General features: G+C 47.1%; 1 protein-coding gene across 2 annotated transcripts in view; it reads right to left on the bottom strand.

The window, feature by feature from the left end:
• The window catches only part of PDE4D (phosphodiesterase 4D), a 1,324,573-nt gene that overhangs the window by 759,677 nt on the left and 544,770 nt on the right, over positions 1-20,126 (bottom strand). The window lies entirely within an intron of this gene.

Below are 20,126 nucleotides of genomic sequence, written 5' to 3' on the forward strand. Positions count from 1 at the left end.
CTTCAACCCTTATAACTCTTACTTTTATAACGGATTTGATTAATGGATGATTGCACATGAAACGTGGCTTCGTGTGATACTAGTAAAAGCGTTTTTTTTTATAAAGTGAATACTTCACACGAGTTAAGAAATCGTACCCGTTGTAATTAGTCGGCTATGGGGATAAATGGTTTTCTATCATATTGGTTGGAAAGATGTAACGAATATACACATGCTTAGATTAATAATGCCACGGCAGCATACATGCTTTTGCTGACTGACCCTTTCTTTCTTTGCTGCAACTTTGATCTGGTCTCACACAAGTGTAAACCTTGGATTTATCAAGATTCGGGAGGATTACATGTTCTATAGGACAGGATGGATCTGAATACCAATAGCAATTGGTGATTTTGGAAGAGGACAAGCTTTTATCTGTTGGGGTCACAACTATCATATTGATGGTAAGGCGAAATGTTCTAAAACTTTGCCATTTTTTACTTCTGTATATACTTATAAAAATCGTTTTGCTATGGGCACATATGTTTTCCGCTGAGCTTCCACCATAGGGGCTGAGCTTACTAGACATTGGCCCACTGTAGCCCCATTTTATGGATGCTTTATTCTCAGTGACAAGCGCATGACTATATGATGCACTATTTTCATCAGGCTTTAGAATTCAAAACTGATATGAGATTTTCTCTGTGTCCAGTAATGAACACCATCAATACCGATACATGGAACCATCAGAAATAAGAATGTACGAATGACATGTGACGGTAGTTTGTCCAATAAGGAACAATACTAATATAGATGTCATTTTCACAGAGTGAGAATAGAAACTTCAACCTCTCATATCAAGCATCACTTTTCGCGAATTCCTTTTTGGGGCACTTTATCCATCCATCCAAGAAGAGTATATTTACAAGAAAATATTGATACACCTACAAACGCTTGGAATAACGAACAAATTGGTGAGAATTTTTATACTAACGGGTGCATGTTTCTTGCACCTTGTGGTGGTTATGGTCTACATTTGATGCCTATCTTCCTTTTATAGTCACCCCAATAGGACACTTTGCATTTTAAACTGTGTTTTTTTCTTGGTCCTCGAATATTGTAGAAGGCCAACACTTATGCTTACTTTTCCACCAGTATAAACTTATGGTCTCTGGGAGACTTGATCCACTAGGATGTTTCTTTTTGTTTGCAATCACTTTATCTGGCAAAAATATGTTTGGTATAAATCTAGGTTGATTGCCTTCAGTCACGAGGGATTTTGCATGCCCAATTGACAATTGCAATGTCTAAATCAGATTTAAGCATGGGCGAATTTTGCGAATTTGCGATCCGCAAATTTGCGGATTTGCGAATTCACGATCCGCAAAATTCGCGAATTTGCGGATTTTTGTTTTGTTGCATGTTCGCGGGTTTTTTTTGCGTGTTTGCGGGGATTTTTGCGTCTTCGCGAGCCGCTTGCATAGCGAAGTTACCCATGCAGTCGTTTATGGGAGTGGGAGAGAGAGATAGAAAGAAAGATAGATAGATAGATAGAGAGATAAAGAGAGGGAAAGAGAGAGAGAGAGAGAACGAGAGAAAGATAGAGAGGCCGGAACTCTGAAGGGCCAGATTCCTGAGTTGCCCCTACAGAACATACAGCTTTTTATTTTTGAGCAAAATGCATATGAAAATTGTGCTGTAAAGGTCTCTTTTAGTTTAACCCCTCCTGACACCTCAAAATGGGTGTATTTGCCATCCTCTCCCTTCTTCCTGTTTTTATATCTGTAAGTGCTTCCTGATGAGGTTTAATTCCTTGGACAGGTGCCTCGTTGCCTACTTGTAACTATTCTCTGACCCTGCTTCAAGGGTCAGAGCAGGGTCAGAGAATAGTTGCAAGTAGGCAACGAGGCGCCAGGAAGCAATTAGCAGCAGGTGTCCAAGTTGAAGTTAATTTGTTTGTAACCCTTTTGTAAAAGGTTACAAAGAAATTAGGTTCAACTTTTGCACCTGCTGCTGTAACCCTTGCTTGGCTGAAAATTCGTCCCCGCTGATTTTTCCGCGATTTTGCAAGATTCGCGGATCGCGCAATCGCAGAAAATCCGTAAATTCGCCCTCGAAACGAATTTTACGCCCACCCTTAATCAGATTGAAAGTTATCAATATCTGATGGATATGTATAAATATCTTGCTTGCAGCCTTGAAAAAGCCCTGCGGGCGAAACGCGCGTCGGCTGCTGTCCTTCATCTTATGCACTGTGGATATTAAAATCAGATCTCAACCTAAGAAGATTTGTTTGGATTCTCCTTTAAGACTTTTCGGATTTAGAATATACAGGACGCTAAGACTTCATTGACTGTTTTAGGAAAATATCTACATTACTTGATTTAGAAATACTAATACGGTGTGCTCAGGTGTTGTACATATATATGTTTGACCTGGGTTCATTTGAATCCCAGGACTGATTGACACTTTGGTGGGTAGGTGTCATACACCTTAGGAGCACCCCAGCCATAGTTGCTTTTTCATATTTACTTTTGTCTATATTTACAATTGGCTCAACTTTGTGATGCGCGGTTTGAATTAAGCAAACCCATTTGCTCTATGTGTCACGTATAATTTTGCTAAACCAGCACTCTACCAAATGCCATAACTATAACATTACTAATGTTCTAAATGAATCATTGAATATCTAGCGGAAATAAGAAACCCCTGTTTCTTTAAATGAAATACAGTGATCTCTGATTAACAAATTATTTTGCCATTCATTGATATAGTCCATTAAAGGGACACTACAATACGGATATTGCTCCTGATTAATCTAAATCCTAAAATGGGTTCTTTCGATGATAACAGAAATGCCCTTATGGATGATCTGTTTAGTACTAATCCCAGTTCCAAGTCTAACAGTACAAGAACCGCCGGTAATGAGGGACTCAAACAAAAATTCCTACGTCTGGAGAGATTAAAAAAGCAGGAACTCTCCCGATGGTAGGATGCGAGTGTCCTTCGTAAATACATAGCAAAAGAACAGGTACCAAAAGGACTGCGCCTACTGATTTTTCCCTCCTTTGAAGACCTTGACAGGGGTCATCTCAAAGAATGGGAAAGGTTACTGGCCAATTCCTCTGCGGGTATGATAGACATCCTAGTTAGGGATGCGGAGCTCAAGAGAGATAAACTTCTAGTGGAAATTGCAGCGCTAGAAAAAGAAATCGATGATATGAACCTTACAGAGGTTGTACAAAAAAAATTGGTTATACTTAAGGAAGAGATACAGAAACATCAACTCTACTTAAAAGAGAAAAAACTGCTAAAAATAAGAAGGGATGAGAGGGATTATCACAACGGTAGAGTATATACATTTGCCAAAAAATCAGGCTTTAGAATTCAAAACTGATATGAGATTTTCTCTGTGTCCAGTAATGAACACCATCAATACCGATACATGGAACCATCAGAAATAAGAATGTACGAATGACATGTGACGGTAGTTTGTCCAATAAGGAACAATACTAATATAGATGTCATTTTCACAGAGTGAGAATAGAAACGTCAACCCCTCATATCAAGCATCACTTTTCGCGAATTCCTTCTTGGGGCACTTTATCCATCCATCCAAGAAGAGTATATTTACAAGAAAATATTGATACACCTACAAACGCTTGGAATAACGAACAAATAGGTGAGAAGTTTTATACTAACAGGTGCATGTTTCTTCCACCTTGTGGTGGTTATGGTCTACATTTGGTGCCTATCTTCCTTTTATAGTCACCCCAATAGGACACTTTGCATTTTAAACTGTGGTTTTTTCTTGGTCCTCGAATATTGTAGAAGGCCAACACTTATGTTTACTTTTCCACCAGTATAAACTTATGGTCTCTGGGAGACTTGATCCACTAGGATGTTTCTCTTTGTTTGCTATCACTTTATCTGGCAAAAATATGTTTGGTATAAATCTAGGTTGATTGCCTTCAGTCACGAGGGATTTTGCATGCCCAATTGACAATTGCAATGTCTAAATCAGATTGAAAGTTATCAATATCTGATGGATATGTATAAATATCTTGCTTGCAGCCTTGAAAAAGCCCTGCGGGCGAAACGCGCGTTGGCTGCTGTCCTTCATCTTATGAACTGTGGATATTAAAGATCTCAACCTAAGAAGATTTGTTTGGATTCTCCTTTAAGACTTTTCGGATTTAGAATATACAGGACGCTGAGACTTCATTGACTGTGTTAGAAAAATATCTACATTACTTGATTTAGAAATACTAATACAGTGTGCTCAGGTGTTGTACATATATATCATCCAGGTGGTGTTAATAAACTTCTCATTTGTTTTGTAAAACCTTTCAGAGCAGCTACCTGTGTGACGAGAGCAAGATGGGTTAAATGGACTAAACAATCAGCAGGCGTTAACCTTAATAAGTTTCAAGCTCGCTCCATGAGAGGGACTATGGCTAGTCAATCCTTCTGGAAGGGTGGCAGACTAGACGACATCCTTAGGGCCGCTGATTGGTCAACCTCTGTTACCTTTGCAAAACATTATTGTAAGCCAACTGAGTACATGTCAGATGTGATTTTGCATTGCTACCAACATGCATATTGGAGTGTTCTAAAGCATGTCTGAAGCATGTTGCACTGCTACCCTGTAAGAGGTGCACGAATATTGTTCCAAAAGATGTGTATACATAATCATACGAAAACAACTGCATTTCTCGAAGAAACATTTCCTGGAGCTATTTATTTTGTCACTCTGTAACACCTGTATTTTTAAAGGTAAGAAGTTTAGTTAGAAGTTTGGAGAGTTAGATTGGTTTTTCCTGGGTCGACAGTAGCCTTGCAGCTAGAAAGTTCTGCAATGTTTTTATGCATACATGGCATGTGATTCAGAAAGGTGAAGAGATATGTGCTATATATATATATATATATATATATATATATATATATATATATATATAGTTACATTTCATATGTGCACTGGCTACTTTATACACATAAAGATTTTGACCTAAATTTGAAAGGTGGGGATACCATGTTCAGAGGATTGGACAGTGACACTCAATGTGGATTAGCTTAATGTGCTCACTACTGTGACCTTTTAAGCATTCAAAACTCCTAGGAATTAACTTTAAATATGTATATAAACAATTAATGCACAACCTAACGGATCACGATTAAAGGGTGCTGCAAGTATAGGATGCTTTAACCAGTCTGTCCTGGGCTTACAGTATGTATGCTTGTCTGGGATGCCGGGTATATTGTAAACTGGCAGCCCGCCCCAGCGTTGCCTGGGGCAGAAGGGGGCTGGGGGCAGCGTTTCAGGCGTGCGTGCACTCCCGCACGGGCCCCCGCCCACCACGACATTGTCTGTGTCCCAGACAATGTTGTGGCGGGCGGTGGCCGGGGCGGGAGTGCTTGCAAGCCTGAAATGCTGCCCCCAGACCCTGAGCCTTACCGCAGTTGTTCCGGGCCAACCTCCCGCACCGGCTCCCTCCCGTCCCGTGTCCCAGAGCCTTACCTGAGCCGTCCCTCCTCCCCGAGCTCCTCACTTCACCGCCGCTCCTCCTCGTCGTCACCTAAGTTGCGGCCAGCACTACGTCGTGGCCGTCAGCGTCGCGGCCGGCGCTACTTTCAGGGCACTACTTTTTTTTTTAAGTTATATTTTTAAATTTACGTTTGTTTTTAATTTTCTATAGCCTACGTCCATCTGCACACCCTGAGGATTACAACAATGTATTGGGTGTGTGGATTGGCGCTGTGGTTCCCGAGTTTACCTTGCCAAAAGGTTTGTGTTCTCTCTTTATAATAGTAGTATAGATAATTTCAAATCTGGAAAACGCAGTTAAAACATAAACAAAAGGTTAAAAAGGGTACAGTCAAGGTTGTCATTTAACACTATACTTCTTTGGGAATATAAATAAATAGTTATATTGCAAGAATGCCAGGAATGCATGTGAAAAATTAAGAGCAGCAAACACTAAGTGTATAAGCATGACTTAAAGGTATAGTACAGCTGGCCCTCTTTCTCTCTCTCTCTCTCTCACACACACACACGTACGTTACATGATCATTTGCCTGAATATCAGCAAAGAAAATGTGAATTATTTGATGCAGAAGAGGAAAGGAAAGTACTGATAAAAAAGAAATTCACCAATCTTACTTAGCCTCCTGTGCTTCTGACGTCGATCAAATATGTACCATTCATTTGGGTTTAAAGGAAGTCTACCATCTCCACCAGTTACATTAAATTAAATGGGCACATACCTAGATAATGGACGCTCCGTGGCACCCTCAATGTATGAACCCTATTGACTCCAACAACTGTCATTCAGCCCAGCAGCACTCCAACTAAAATCACTGGACTGCTCCTGGTGGATACACATCTCTGCAGCTTGCTGGATGCGCACTTTTAAACTTTGGTACCTGAGTTGGAGATTAAGGGCCAGATTTACTAAGAGCTTCGGTTGCCACGGTGTCATGTAAGGTGATGAAGGGAAACGCAAGCCCTTAAGTCAAATTTACTAAGCCAGGCAGTCACCTTACTCGGCTCAGCAAATTTGGAGCAATGCAAGCAGTGCAAGATGCTGCCCTACGTTACCCTGCGTTGGAGAGGTGTTCCATGTGTGGTTCCCATTCATACTCCCACGGTTTCTGAGGCATTCTCAGATTTACTAAGACTAGTAAACCTCGGAATGTGTCAAAATGGTACACAATCCCAGAGGCATAATGAGAAGTAAAATCTTTATTTCTCCTTGTTATTTCCTCTTTCTACGTGTTCTGTATTCTGCAGCACAAGTTGATAGAGGCACATGCCTCTCAGGGTTGTTTTTGCGCAGGAAAGTGCACCTTCCTGCACAAAAACAATTCTGCCTGTATTGCAGGCACCCTTGTACCATGGCTCAAGGGTGCCTGCGTTGGCTCTCAGCAGCACAAGCTGCACCAGCGCGCAGAGAGTGAGCAGGGATGGGCCATATCTTTGTCAATACGGCACCTTTGGGCTCTCTCCATTTGACGCAGCACAGCAAACTGACTTGCTGCGTTGTGTTACTTCAAATATTAGTAAATCTGGGGCTAAACATCTGACACACCAGGGGGCATATTACCAAGGGGTGTGATAGGCAAGTATCGCCAATTTAGTGGCCGTTTTTGGCCGCTAAGCCACAAAAATTCTATTGCCCTATTAGCAAGCTGTCGCTAACTGATGTTAGCGACAGCTTTTAGGCGATAGCGAGCGGTTTGGGGCCTGCTTTGCATGTCAGCGATGTTTATCGCTAATGACATGCAAAGTGAGCGTACCCAACCAGTTATCGACTGAAAGCAGTTGCTAACGTCGTTATCGCCTGTTAGCAAGGCAGGCGTAGCGTTGGAAATATTCACGCTAAGCGCGAATATCTCCAAATACTAACACCTGCCCAGACCAGTTCTTAGCCATGTTATCCAATGGGAGGTGGATAACATGGCTAAGAGCATTTCATCGCTAATGCCTGAATATCGCTGTATTCTCAGCGATTTTCACTCATTTCGCCGCTATCGCTGGATATTTTAGCACAATGGAGAAAAACGTTGCTAATAGCATGTTTTCTCCGCTAACATATTCAGCGATAGGCAGCGATAAAAAAAATTGTCGCTAAGCCTATTTAGCGATAAATATCGCTACTTGTTGGTAATATGCCCCCAGGTCTCTAGCCAACTCAGTAATACCGCAATTAACAAGACACCTCCCAGGATACGTTTTATAAACGCTGGCCTGTAACGACTCCATTTTGGTCTGCAAAGCACCCACTGCCTTTAAAATGCGCAACAAGAAGCCCAGGGATGTCAAGGCTAGTTCAGCCTTGACCTTCATCAATGACTGAAGGACACTGAATGTCCATATCTTCGTTTCCACCTTTCCCAAGAACTGACGCTACAGCACTCCGGCTGACACCCCAGTCATCCATTTCTTTTCCTCCATTGGTTTTTCTAAAATAGCAGCTTTGCATTTCAGCTTAATCAGTTTTCAGTTTTTTTTAGTAATGTATTGCCTGGTAGTTTTGGCGCGGTGCATGGCTCCTCCTTTCCTGGCAGGGAAGGGGACGCTTATGTAGAGAGCCACTCGGGCTCTCCACTACAATGTTGCTTTTCCCCCACGCACGCACACACAACCCCGGGGCGGGCTCGCGCCGGGGTATAAATAAACAAGCGGAAGGCCGCTCGTGGTCTTTCCGGCTAACTATCACCCAGTGTCCGTGTGCCCTTATTATTCCCATTATACCAGCACGTGGTAGGCCTCACCTACCTCATTACATTGGCGACGAGGCGGTCGTATGCCACGCGTGCCCACCGCCTCCTGCACGTCCTGCTGTGTGTGCACTGGCTGCGGTGCCCAGCCGCTCCGGCTCGCTGTGCCCTGAGACCGAGACCCGCCCACGCGTCACCCGTGAGGGTGCGCCTTCAGCTGGCGGGACTCGCGGTGCCGGTGCGCAGCCTTCGCCTCCTGCGGGTGAGTGATCCTTCTGCCCCGCCTGCGCGCGCTTACCGCGCCCCCTCATCTCGCCGGCCGGCGAGAGTCAAGACACCGGCAGGACCACGTGTTCGCGGCCCGGAGCAGGCCCGCCTCTCCCTCTCCTCAGGCAGCTCCAGGGAGACGCCTCTGCTGCGTGTGCGCGCGGGGCTCCGCGCTGCTCTCTCTCTCCCTCGTCATTCTGGCCCTCGGCCCAAACAAGCATTGGCGACAGCAGTTCCAGCCTGCTACTGCCTGGAATACGGGACACTTTGGAGCAAACAAGCGTTGGCTAAGGCAATTCGGACCCCGCTCCTGCCTGTACTGAGGGGTATTTAGAAAGCCTGCAACCCTGTAGACAAGGCATAAATCCAGGCAAGGAGAAGACACTAGAGTCAGTCACTGCAACCAAGGGCACCAGCTAGCAGCAGACCCCTGGCACCCTACTTTGCGCACCGCCACGACCCCGGAAAGCACCATACCTCCTCACACACAGCGTCACCATGAGTCAGAACGCGGGCGCAGCACAAGACGGAGTTGGCCAGCCGCCGCCACCTGCAATCGTCCCACAGGCCAACGCCCAGGCGGGAATCCAGGCCCCTGCCGGGCCCACTACTCCTGCTCAGCCTGCCCACCTGCATGCCGGCGCAGCGCCCATCCCGCCGTTCAGCGAAACGTCGGATCCAGCAACAGCCGCTCTCCGATGGAGGGCGTGGGTCGGACGCCTCAATCTTTACTTCAAGGGGACTAGAGAAACTGATGGAACGGTGAAGAGATCACTACTCATCCTCTATGGGGGACAAGAAAACTACGACCTATTCGAATCGCTCCCAAACACCGGATCCGAGGACGACTACGACGCCGCGGTGCGCGGCCCTAAATGCCCACTTCGACCCACAGCTAAACAACGACTTCGAGAAATTCAAGTTCAAGCTAAGCATGAGCGAATTTTGCGGATCTCGCGTTCGCGAATTTTGCGGATTTGCAGATTCGCAATCCGCAAAATCCGCGAATTCCCGCGAATTTGCGGATTTTTTTTTTTTTGTGTTCGCCCGTGTTTCTGCCAGTTCGCGAGGGTTTTGTACACTTTCGCAAATTGCGAACTTACCTGTCGGGTCGCAAGTTTCGCGAACTTGTTGTTTCTACGTGTCCAGCCTGTTTGGGACACTCTTCTTCATCACTGCCACTCTCTGTCACCACTGCCACTCTCTGACTACTCATGCCACCCTCTGGCCCACCCATGCCACCCTCTGTTTCATCACCACACCCTCTGGTTGTCCAGTGTACATTATTTTCGGCAAAGCAAAGCACACCTTCCCTGCCTCAAGTGACCTGAATTAATTTGGGGCTGATTAATGTGTCACAGAATATTTTTTTAGCTGGCACCTGCTTCCTTAGTGCGCCCTGATTAGTGATCTTTTGCACTTGCTAAGTGCTTTCATTGTTGCAAAATTAGTTACAACACCTGCCCTGCCCCAACTGACAATAATGAATTAGGGGCTGATTAATGGATTTTAACTTCCAGCCTGGCTCCTGCTTGTCTCCCTTAGCTGTAATTCAGGACCTTTGTGGCATATGTGTAACTATTCTGAGGTTCAGAGCAGGGTCACATAATAGTTTCAACTGGCAACTGAACTCTGGAGGGGCCCCTCAGGAAGCACTACAGGAAATGGCTACTAATGATGAGCCTGAACTTTTGAACCTGGTAAGTAGTTACTTTCAGTTTTGCTAAAATCGTATTTCTGCAATTTTGCACTTATTCGCGGGGCGCGAACTCACGCGAACTCACGCGAACAGTGCGAGCAGTGCGAGCAAAATCCGCTGCTCGCGGATTTGCGGATTTTGCGGGAGATTCGCAAATCTCGCGGATTGCGGATTTCCCGAAAATCCGCAAAATCCGCGAGCGGAACGGATTTTCCGCCCATGCCTAGTTCAAGCGCGCCTGGCAAACCGAATCTGAATCCGTCGACATGTATTATGCTCGGCTCCGTCGCCTTGCGAGCACATGCCCGTTCACAGACCCCAGGGAAGAAATCAGGGATCAAATAATTGTCGGATGCAAGTCGAAGCTGCTAAGAAAGCTAATCCTCAGGCAGCCAGGGATTTCGCTCGACGAGATCCTCGTCCTGGCCAGATCACATGAACTGTCGGATGCGAGGGCTGAAGAGATGGAGGTGGCGTTGCGCACTCCAGTCATTGCTCCAACGATGGCGCGAACCCCGACCATCAAGGAAGAGCGAGTGGACGCCATTCACCGGCGATTCCCACCGGTAAGGCAGCGACAAGGCCCTCCACGGACCAACCGCTGTGGGTACTGCGGAGAAGATCACCCGACCGCCGCCACGTGCAGCGCCAGAGGCAAGACATGCCTCAAGTGTGGGCGCCTCAACCATTTTGCCGCCGTCTGCCGAGGAGGCAAATTCAAATCAGCAGGGCCACGTGCTCGTGCGGTGACGCAGCGGATCCATCAGCTATCACTCGATCAAGAGCGCCCCCCGCCGGACACCGAAGCACAAGACCGTCGGCCCAGGTATGAGGACGATGAAGATGACGAGGTATATATCGTCTCCTACGTCAGCCAAGCATCTACGAAACGAAGGCCGCCGCCCATGTGCTCCATCACCGTGGACGGGACGAATATCAACGCGTTGATAGATACCGGAGCGTCCGTCAACGTCATGGACTCAGAGCACTATGACAGCATGTCCCCGAAGCCGACGCTGACACCGTCCACGGCAAGAATATACACTTATGGAAGTACGGAACCGCTCCCTCTCCGAGGGGTAATACAAACCACAGTCGTCAATGGGGAATACTCCACCGAGACCAAATTCCATATCACAGAAGGCAAGAAAGGCACCCTCCTGAGTTGTCACACCGCGGAAGATCTAGGCCTGGTATTCTTCGCCAACCAGGTGCACCAAGCACACGCGGATTTCATGCTAAAAGACTTCCCAGAGCTGTTCAAAGGCCTCGGCAAACTCAAAGGGCGGAAGTTCAAACTTCACATAGACCCCACCGTGAGGCCCGTCGCACTCAGGCATAGGCGGGTGCCCTTCAATCTCCGGCCACAAGTAGAGGAGGAGCTGCGGAAGCTTGAAGAGCTAGGGGTGATTGAAAAAGTGTCGGGACCGACACCCTGGGTCTCCTCGTTGGTCGTCGCCCCCAAACCAAAACAGCCAGGAGCCATTCGCCTATGTGTGGATATGAGACTCCCGAACACAGCAGTCAAGCGCGAGAGGCATATCACCCCCACCATGGAGGACATCATAGCGGACCTCAACGGGGCGAAGTGGTTTTCGAAGCTGGACCTCAACTCCGGATACCACCAGCTAGAGTTGGAGCCAGCCAGCCGATACATTACCACCTTTTCGACGCACGTTGGGCTGCGTCGCTACACCCGGCTCAGCTTCGGCGTATCTTCGGCAGCCGAGGTTTTTCAAAACGCCATCCGTGAGGTGCTGTCAGGACTGACGGGTGTCATCAACCTGAGCGATGACATCCTTGTCTATTCATCGACCCTAGAAGAGCATCACACCAACCTGAGAGCGACCCTGCAGAGGCTTGCCGACAGCGGGCTGACCTTGCATCGAGCCAAATGTGCCTTCTACCAGGAAGCAGTGGACTTCTTCGGATACACATTCACCAGGGAAGGCCTCAAAGTGGACCCAAAGAAGGCGGAGGCGATCAAAGCGGCCAGCACACCTAGGAACCCAACGGAAGTGCGCAGTTTCTTGGGCATGGCCACGTACTGCGGCCGGTTCATCCCGAACCTGGCTGCCATCGCAGAACCCCTCCGAGCTCTCACCCGCACGGATCAGAAGTGGGACTGGACCGCGGCCGCAAACAAAGCGTTCCAAAGCGTCAAGGCCGGTCTTCTGGATAATACCACCATGGCCTACTTTCAGCCTAGAAGGAAAACCGAACTGATTGTGGATGCCAGTCCCGTGGGACTAGGAGCCGTTCTTTTGCAAGAGTATGGTCCGGAAGAATGGAGACCAGTCGCCTACGCCAGCAAGGCGCTGACAGACACGGAAACCAGATACGCACAGATAGAGAGGGAGGCCCTGGCAATCAAATGGGCCTGCCAGCATTTTCATCTCTACCTCTGTGGACAGGAATTCACCGTGGTCACGGACCACAAGCCTCTCCTACCCCTCTTCGCTGGAACCTCAAGACTAGCTCCTCCACGGATCGAGCGGTGGGCCGTCCAGCTACAGGGCTATCGCTTCAAAGTGGTGTTCCGGCCTGGCGCTCATAATCCCGCCGACTACCTGTCACGGCACCCGGACGTCGCCTCACAACTGCCGTCCAGCGAGGACGGAGAGGAAGTGGAGGAGATCGTGCACATGGTCACGCAAGCCGCGTGTCCCGACAACATGACCCTTAAGGAGATTGGGGAAGCCACGGCGGGAGGTGAAACCCTCACGAAAGTCCGCCGAGCCCTCGAGGAAAATCAATGGGCCCGTTTCCTCGATGGCGCCTCGAGCCTCCGTCCCGAAGTGAGCCATGCGAGACAGCAGCTCTGGAACATACGCAGTGAACTCAGTGTGGGAGAAGAAGGAGTAATCCTGCGAGGACACCTCCTCGTCATGCCGGAAAGCCTTCAACAACGCGCATTAAGCCTAGCACACGTGGGACACCAAGGCATGGCAAAGACGAAGGCGCGCCTACGCAGCAAGGTGTGGTTCCCAGCGATGGACAGCCAAGTGGAGGCAATGATACGGTCCTGCCATGCATGCACGATCACCGGGGGCGAACCCCTTCCAGCACCAGTGATCACGGAAGTTGCGCCCCGGGATCCCTGGACCCAACTCAGTATTGACTTTGGCAGCTTCCCGGACGGAAGGCAGATGTTGGTGCTGGTAGACTCCTTCTCGAAGTTCCCCATCGTGGAAGTCATTGCGTCCACCGCTTTCCCACACGTCAGAAAGGTGCTAAACAAAGTGTTCGCAACCATGGGACTTCCTGAGGAAATTAAGTCAGACAACGGTCCTCCCTTTCAAGGGCGAGAGTTCCAATCATACCTGGAATCTCTCCGAATCAAGCATAGAAAGATCACTCCGTTGTGGCCTCAAGCCAACGGAGAAGTGGAGAGACTGATGCGGACCATAAACAGAGCCCTTCGGATAGCGGTGGACAACGGGGAAGATCCGGAGGCAGCACTGGATCAGTTTCTAGGAGCCTATCGGCAAACGCCGCACTCGACGACAAAGTGCGCCCCAGCTCACGTACTGTTCAAGCGGGCCCCCAGAGACGGCATACCCACGGTGAGCGAGTGGATGCCGGCAGAGAGAGATGCAGAGGCCACGCAAGCCAGGAGACTGGTCACCAATGCCAAAGCAAGCCTGCACCGCCACGCCAAAGAGCCGGGCATCCGAGAAGGTGACGCAGTGGTCGTCAAGGATTGCTACCCAGGATGGAAGTTTCGGACACCGTTTGAACCGGAGGTGTGGAGAGTTGAAAAGGTGCACGGGACAATGGTCACGGCCAGGAGAAACGGGCAAACCGTCACACGAAATGTATCCTGCTTCAGAAAGGCAACCGAGGCAGCCGTTGGACACCAGCGAGCGGAGGAAGTGGCAGAGGAAGAGCTGGTGCTGGAAGAGCCAAGCTGCCCTAGGTCCCCGGGTCCTCTGCCAGGACCGGCACGCGGAGAGAGTCAACCGAGGCCCATGACACCCGGCCTCGGCACCGAGCGGAGTCAGCCGAGGGCCTCTGAGTCGAGCGAAGATCCGAGAGCAACCCCGGCTGGGGCTGCCGAACCATCAGGGATCCGGAGTCGTCGCTACGGCCTGAGGCCCAATCCGGTGCCCAGCCAACGGCTGAGGGACTTTGCATGGACATCTCCGTGAACTGCCATTCGAATGTCCGAGGGCAGAAAGAACTAAAACAAAGGAGGGATGTAGAGAGCCACTCGGGCTCTCCACTACAATGTTGCTTTTCCCCCACGCACGCATGCACAACCCCGGGGCGGGCTCGCGCCGGGGTATAAATAAACAAGCGGAAGGCCGCTCGTGGTCTTTCCGGCTAACTATCACCCAGTGTCCGTGTGCCCTTATTATTCCCATTATACCAGCACGTGGTAGGCCTCACCTACCTCATTACAGCGTACAGTGAATTTAATGTATTAATCACAGTTGCAGAATTGTATTTAAAGCCCATATCGACTTGTAATCAGAAATGCTGACACTGGCAAACAGCTCTCTGCAAATCTAACATTTGTGTCGCTATAAAATGGATTCAAAATCAACGTAGACGTGTTTAAAGGCGTAAAATCAAAAGGCCCTTGTTTCTCAAGATAACATTTTCAGATGTGTTGAGCACAAACCCCTTTCTCCTTCTGAGCGTGCATGGCACAGTTATTGTGCTACTGATATGATATAATCTCCCTATACACCATCATACGCAGTCAGATTATATTATAAATTAAACAAAAATAAAAAACGGCGCGTATTCCACTTTGTGTACTTTACAATGGTAATGGCGTGGACGGCAGAAGGAGTCCCCTGGGGCTGCCCTCTACTATGTATAGCTTCAGTGCCAGGCAAAGTATGTCTGTGCCCCTCCAGGCTGGCCCCCGTGGCAATGCCATGGCAGATGCGTACTGCGCGTGCCCAGCGTTGCAGAAGAATAGGCCGTGACGTGCCTTTCCTGAGGGTAACGCGGCAGCAGGCACTGGAATGAAAAAGCAGCCCCCGAGCACGTGCCAGTTCGGTTCATCATCTGAGTGGCACGTGGGGCCTCCAAGCAGGCTCCAGCTTTACACGCGAGGTCTGATAAACCCCAGAATTATTACATCCATTTTCATGTCCCTCAAGGCCGCTTGGCATTCACCTGAGCCCAACGCTGTAAATAAGTATTCTATTCCTTTACTTTTTTTTTTTGTGTTTGCCACATCTTATTTTATTTTACTTTTTTTACCTATCCTGATTGTATTTGTAACATGCAATTATGTAAATCTCCTTATGTAACGTACTTGGTTCTATTGTAACGCAATCTGACACCTTTTGGTAAAGTCCGCGCTATATAAAAATGCATTAAATAAATGAATAAATCCCGGTGCGGACATCGGAGGCTCGTGCCTGCCCTTGAACAAGATTCGAAGAACAATACAGGGTCCCTGGAATAACTAATTACCAGGAGGGGGAGGCAGGGAAAAACAAGACACAAGAACAAAACCCCTCCACGGTATCCACTAAATATTAAGGCAATACGTCCGACAATTACATCAACATTGTCCCAACACAGAAATATTATTTAGAACATCATATTCAAATGTATTCTTTTTTATCACAAAATTCATCAAAAGAAGAACATCATCATTATATACATTGCATTTTCAAAGGAAGAACATCATCATTATATACATTGCATTTTCAAAGGAAGAACATCATCATTATATACATTGTATTTCATTCTATACAACACTTTTCACAAACGCCCCACACACACACTAACATAAAAAAATCAATTATCATTCAAACAATTTCATACCAAACAACCAACAAGTTCAATCAAACTTCTCAGGCAAAACTCAACTACCATACACAACAATAAACAGAGAACATACACAAATGTATATACATAGCAAAAACAACAACAAAAGGACAGCGCCGACGCGCGTTTCCGAAAAGGACCATGGGGCAGATTTATGAGGCCGTTGTGCCTCTTTGCGCCGCAATTGCGTCACTTTATTTGACGCAACTGCGGCGCAAACAATGCGCCCTATTTACAACGTGACGCATCTAGGAGATGCGTCACGTTGTAAAGCACTGCGCCATAAGGAGGCGTTCCTGCGCAGGGGGGGCGGTCCTGCGCAGGAACGCCTCCTGAAAGTGGTTGAGTGAAATCTATGAGATTTCACTCAGTCACTTTCAGAGCAATGCTGCGTCAAAACCCTGCGCCTTCTTGAAGCAGGCGTAGGTCTTGACACAGCATTGTGCAGATGGTGTACCCCCGAGCCTTCCTGGAGCTGCGTCGTGCTTGCGACGCAACTCCAGCAATGCGCCACATTTCCGGCACAGATGCGTCACGCATCTGTGCCGTTTTTGCACCATGGTGCGCCGCATTATAAATGCGGCGCACCAAGGGTGGCGGAGCTGTGGCGCACTGTGGCGCATGTTAACTGGCGCATCCCTGGGGATGCGCCAGTTAACATAAATCTGCCCCCATGTGTCCACAGTTCCTTCGTCAGGGCGCAATTGATACCACTCTTGATCAGTATAGATTCTTGATACGACAATTTCTTTTTTCTCCTTTGAATATAGTATAGTGGTCCATCAATCAACACATTTTTGTATGCAGGGGCTTAATTTTGAGGTAACTTCCAAAGTCGTACTATCATCTGCATGGGACAACGGAACAATATCATACATTTAAACATTTCAGATATATGTAGAGAACATATTTCTTTTTCTAAAGCTAAACGGTTGCTGGCCAGAACCATCACCAAAATAAAGAAGATACTATTAAGGACCTCCGTGTCATAGTTCCACTCAGCATATTCTGAGATATCGAAAAAAGGTGTGATAAAAGGAAGATAGGTAAAAAGAAAAAAGAAAAAATATAGAAAAGAGAAAATACCAGTGCCCGGATATAAGAGCTAGGAGTAAGTGAATTCTGTGTTGGGACAATGTTGATGTAATTGTCGGACGTATTGCCTTAATATTTAGTGGATACCGTGGAGGGGTTTTGTTCTTGTTCCTTGCCCTTGAACAAGAGCCTGAAGGTGGCCAGGTAGGCCGGGAGCACAATCTCACAGTCATCAGACAAACAATGAGCGGTCTGTGAGGAGGTCTAACAAGTGAAGGGAACAGGCACGCCAGTGTTCTGACCTGTACTGTGGTTTCTTTCTGCTGGGTTTGGTTTCTCAATTAGCACTTTGTATTCAGCCAGCAGCAGACTAAGGTTTACTTTTCAGGTGCGTGCTCACCTGCGCGTGCGCATACCAACAGCACCTGCAACAAAAGGTTTTATACCTGACAAGGAGCCTTTCTCCAACTTTCTCCGCCTTGTCGGGGCGGGTCTTAAGACCAGCAGCGCCCCGGGCAGAAAACCAATGATCGAGTACAATTATTTCAAGTCTGCCCACCATAAGATCATGATTCAATGTACACTAAGTTCACACCTTTTCGGATACATTCACAGAACAGTTACCATAGCAACTGTGCACACTTTGGGGCATATTTACAAACTCCTGTTGCCACAAGAAAGTCACTTTCAGCGATGTTCCTGCAGCGATATGGTCTTCACTTTATTTACAAGATGGCGCTAAACCATTTAATGTGGCTTAACGCCGCCTAGTATACTTAGCGTGAAAGGAGTGGGCAATGGGTGTTTCAGTGGCCGTACAGCTGCAACACCCACTGGTTTTGATGCTCCCTCTATTTACAAGGGTGGCGTAAATAAGAGGCAGCGCCAAAATTAAGACCTGGGAAAAACCTGCTTTTAACATGGCAGAACGAGGAGAAATGCTTTATGTCTCCTTGTTTTTGCTGTTTCTATGTGTGCTTCATTGTGCAGCACCCATAGAAACAGCAAAACACCATGCATGATTGTTTATGTGCAGGAAGGGATCCCTTCCTGCACATAAACAATCACTAAAAAAATGACAATTTGGAACTTGTGTGCTGCAGAATGCAGCACACATAGAAGTTTCAAATCACCGTTTGTGATTGTTTGTGTGCAGGAAGGTGTCCCTTCCTGGACATAAACAATCATTCCCTCAATGCGGGCACCCTTGCACTAAGGGGCAAGGGTGCCTGCGTTGGCGCTAGGCAGCCTAATTTAGTTCCAGCATTAGGGAAAAAGGAGGGGGTGCTCTATCTTTGTAAATACAGCTCATCCCAGCGTTTTTGGAATGGCAGAGCGTGGCGTTAGCATTTTCTGCTTAACGCCACGCTCCGCCATTCCCTTGAAACTGATTCCCTTTGTTTGCAAGTGCAAAATAGGTATATCAGGGACAGCTATGCAAGCTTCTTGTCACACGAACACACTTTCGCACAGGCAGCATGCACATTATTTATAGGTATGACTACTTTCAGCACAGGCAATAACCCCATGGCATGTGCAGGACCGGACTGGCCATAGCGGGCATCAAGCGTTTGCCTGGGAGGCTGGAAGGATGGGGGCTGGTTTTGGAGTGGTGGGAGCCGGTTTTGTTAATGAGGGCTGGTTTTGCAGCGATACTGCAATATAGGTCCCAGTAACAAAAGCAGCAGTGCTGGGGGCAGGTTTGTTTAGCAGTAGTGCTGCCCCTGGCGGTGGAGGCTGGCCCAACAAAATTGCCACGGCTGCTTTGGATTCCCAGTCCAGCCCTGGGCAAATGTAGGTAGTTCATCCTGTCCTGTAGAATATACCTCGTACTTCCTGCTTTAATAAACCCTTTTAGTGTCAGAGTTGTGGATACCAAAAAACACAGCCTTCATATTCGAGCAAATTGAATGCCATCAAATTGGGCAACATAGCACCTGTGCTTAGAAACAGCTGAAGTGAAGTATGAAGCTTTAATCAAAAGCGAAAATTAGAACAGTTTGCCTTGAATGCAAGTGCTCTAAGCTAGTTTGAAGAACTGATTCATATAAAGCACAAATGCAAATGTGCAATGCATGTTCAGCAAATCTCACATTTCAGAAAATGCGTACAAGTGCCGTAGTCTGCCTTAGGTATACATTATTCAGAAAAATAATGCTGCTTATATTGGCGACGCTGCATGCCACTGGTTATCAGAAGAAAAGTTGTCTCTTGTATAAAAACAATTGTAAAAGCAATGGAATGAAGAGCCCACATGGACTTTTTGTGGCCCACTATGGATCGTGAATTACAAAGATGTGTAAGAGATCGCGTACATTATATGCACAGTGACAAATCTTTGATGGAAAGGGAATCCAAAATAGTACCAGTCAAAGCTCCAGAAAAGGCATTGAAGAAGGGGTGCTTGGACATATGTTAACCTCTCAGGATTTGGGATGTGAGAGGTAAGTTTGCTATAGTCTTAGTTGAATACTTCTCAAAATGGCCAGAGGTAAGACTAGGATTGAAGTTAAACTTCAAGATATTGTACATTTTCTAGACAATATTTCGATGAGGGAGTATATTCTCCAAGAAATTGTGACAGATAATGGTTCTCAATTTGTGTCTGGAATGATGTCAGAATTTTGAAAGAGTGACAGGGAAATCCACCACAGAACGACTTTGTACAACCCCGTGGAAAAATAGTCAAGAGGAAAGATTTAATAGAATGTTGAATGATTGTTTGCAACTGGCTGAGAAAGGTGGTTTGGAGGGAAAGGAGGAGATAACAAGAATGTTGTGAAATTACAGGACAACTCCACATTCAGTAATAGGAAAGTCCCCATTTGTGTTGTTAGGAGGACAAAAATCTTGCCACCATGGCATGTCCATCGTGGATGGGATAGGATGGTATGGTGAAAAACAAGGAGGAGTGAGAGGCTATATTGGGGCAGCCCTCAGCCTCCCTTAAACTTAATCAGTACACAAGACAGGGAAAGCCTCATCACTGATGAGTTCCTAACGTTTTAAGAGGTCAAATTAACTAGTCTCTATATATATATATATTTAAGTGGAAAGGAATCTGCACCCAGGTGAATCAGGGCGACCCTTGCATCACATATATATTAGTGGGATCCTCACCCACTAGTACCAC

Source organism: Lissotriton vulgaris, chromosome 3_1, assembly GCF_964263255.1.
Source record: "Lissotriton vulgaris chromosome 3_1, aLisVul1.2, whole genome shotgun sequence".
NCBI classification, from domain to species: domain Eukaryota; kingdom Metazoa; phylum Chordata; class Amphibia; order Caudata; family Salamandridae; genus Lissotriton; species Lissotriton vulgaris.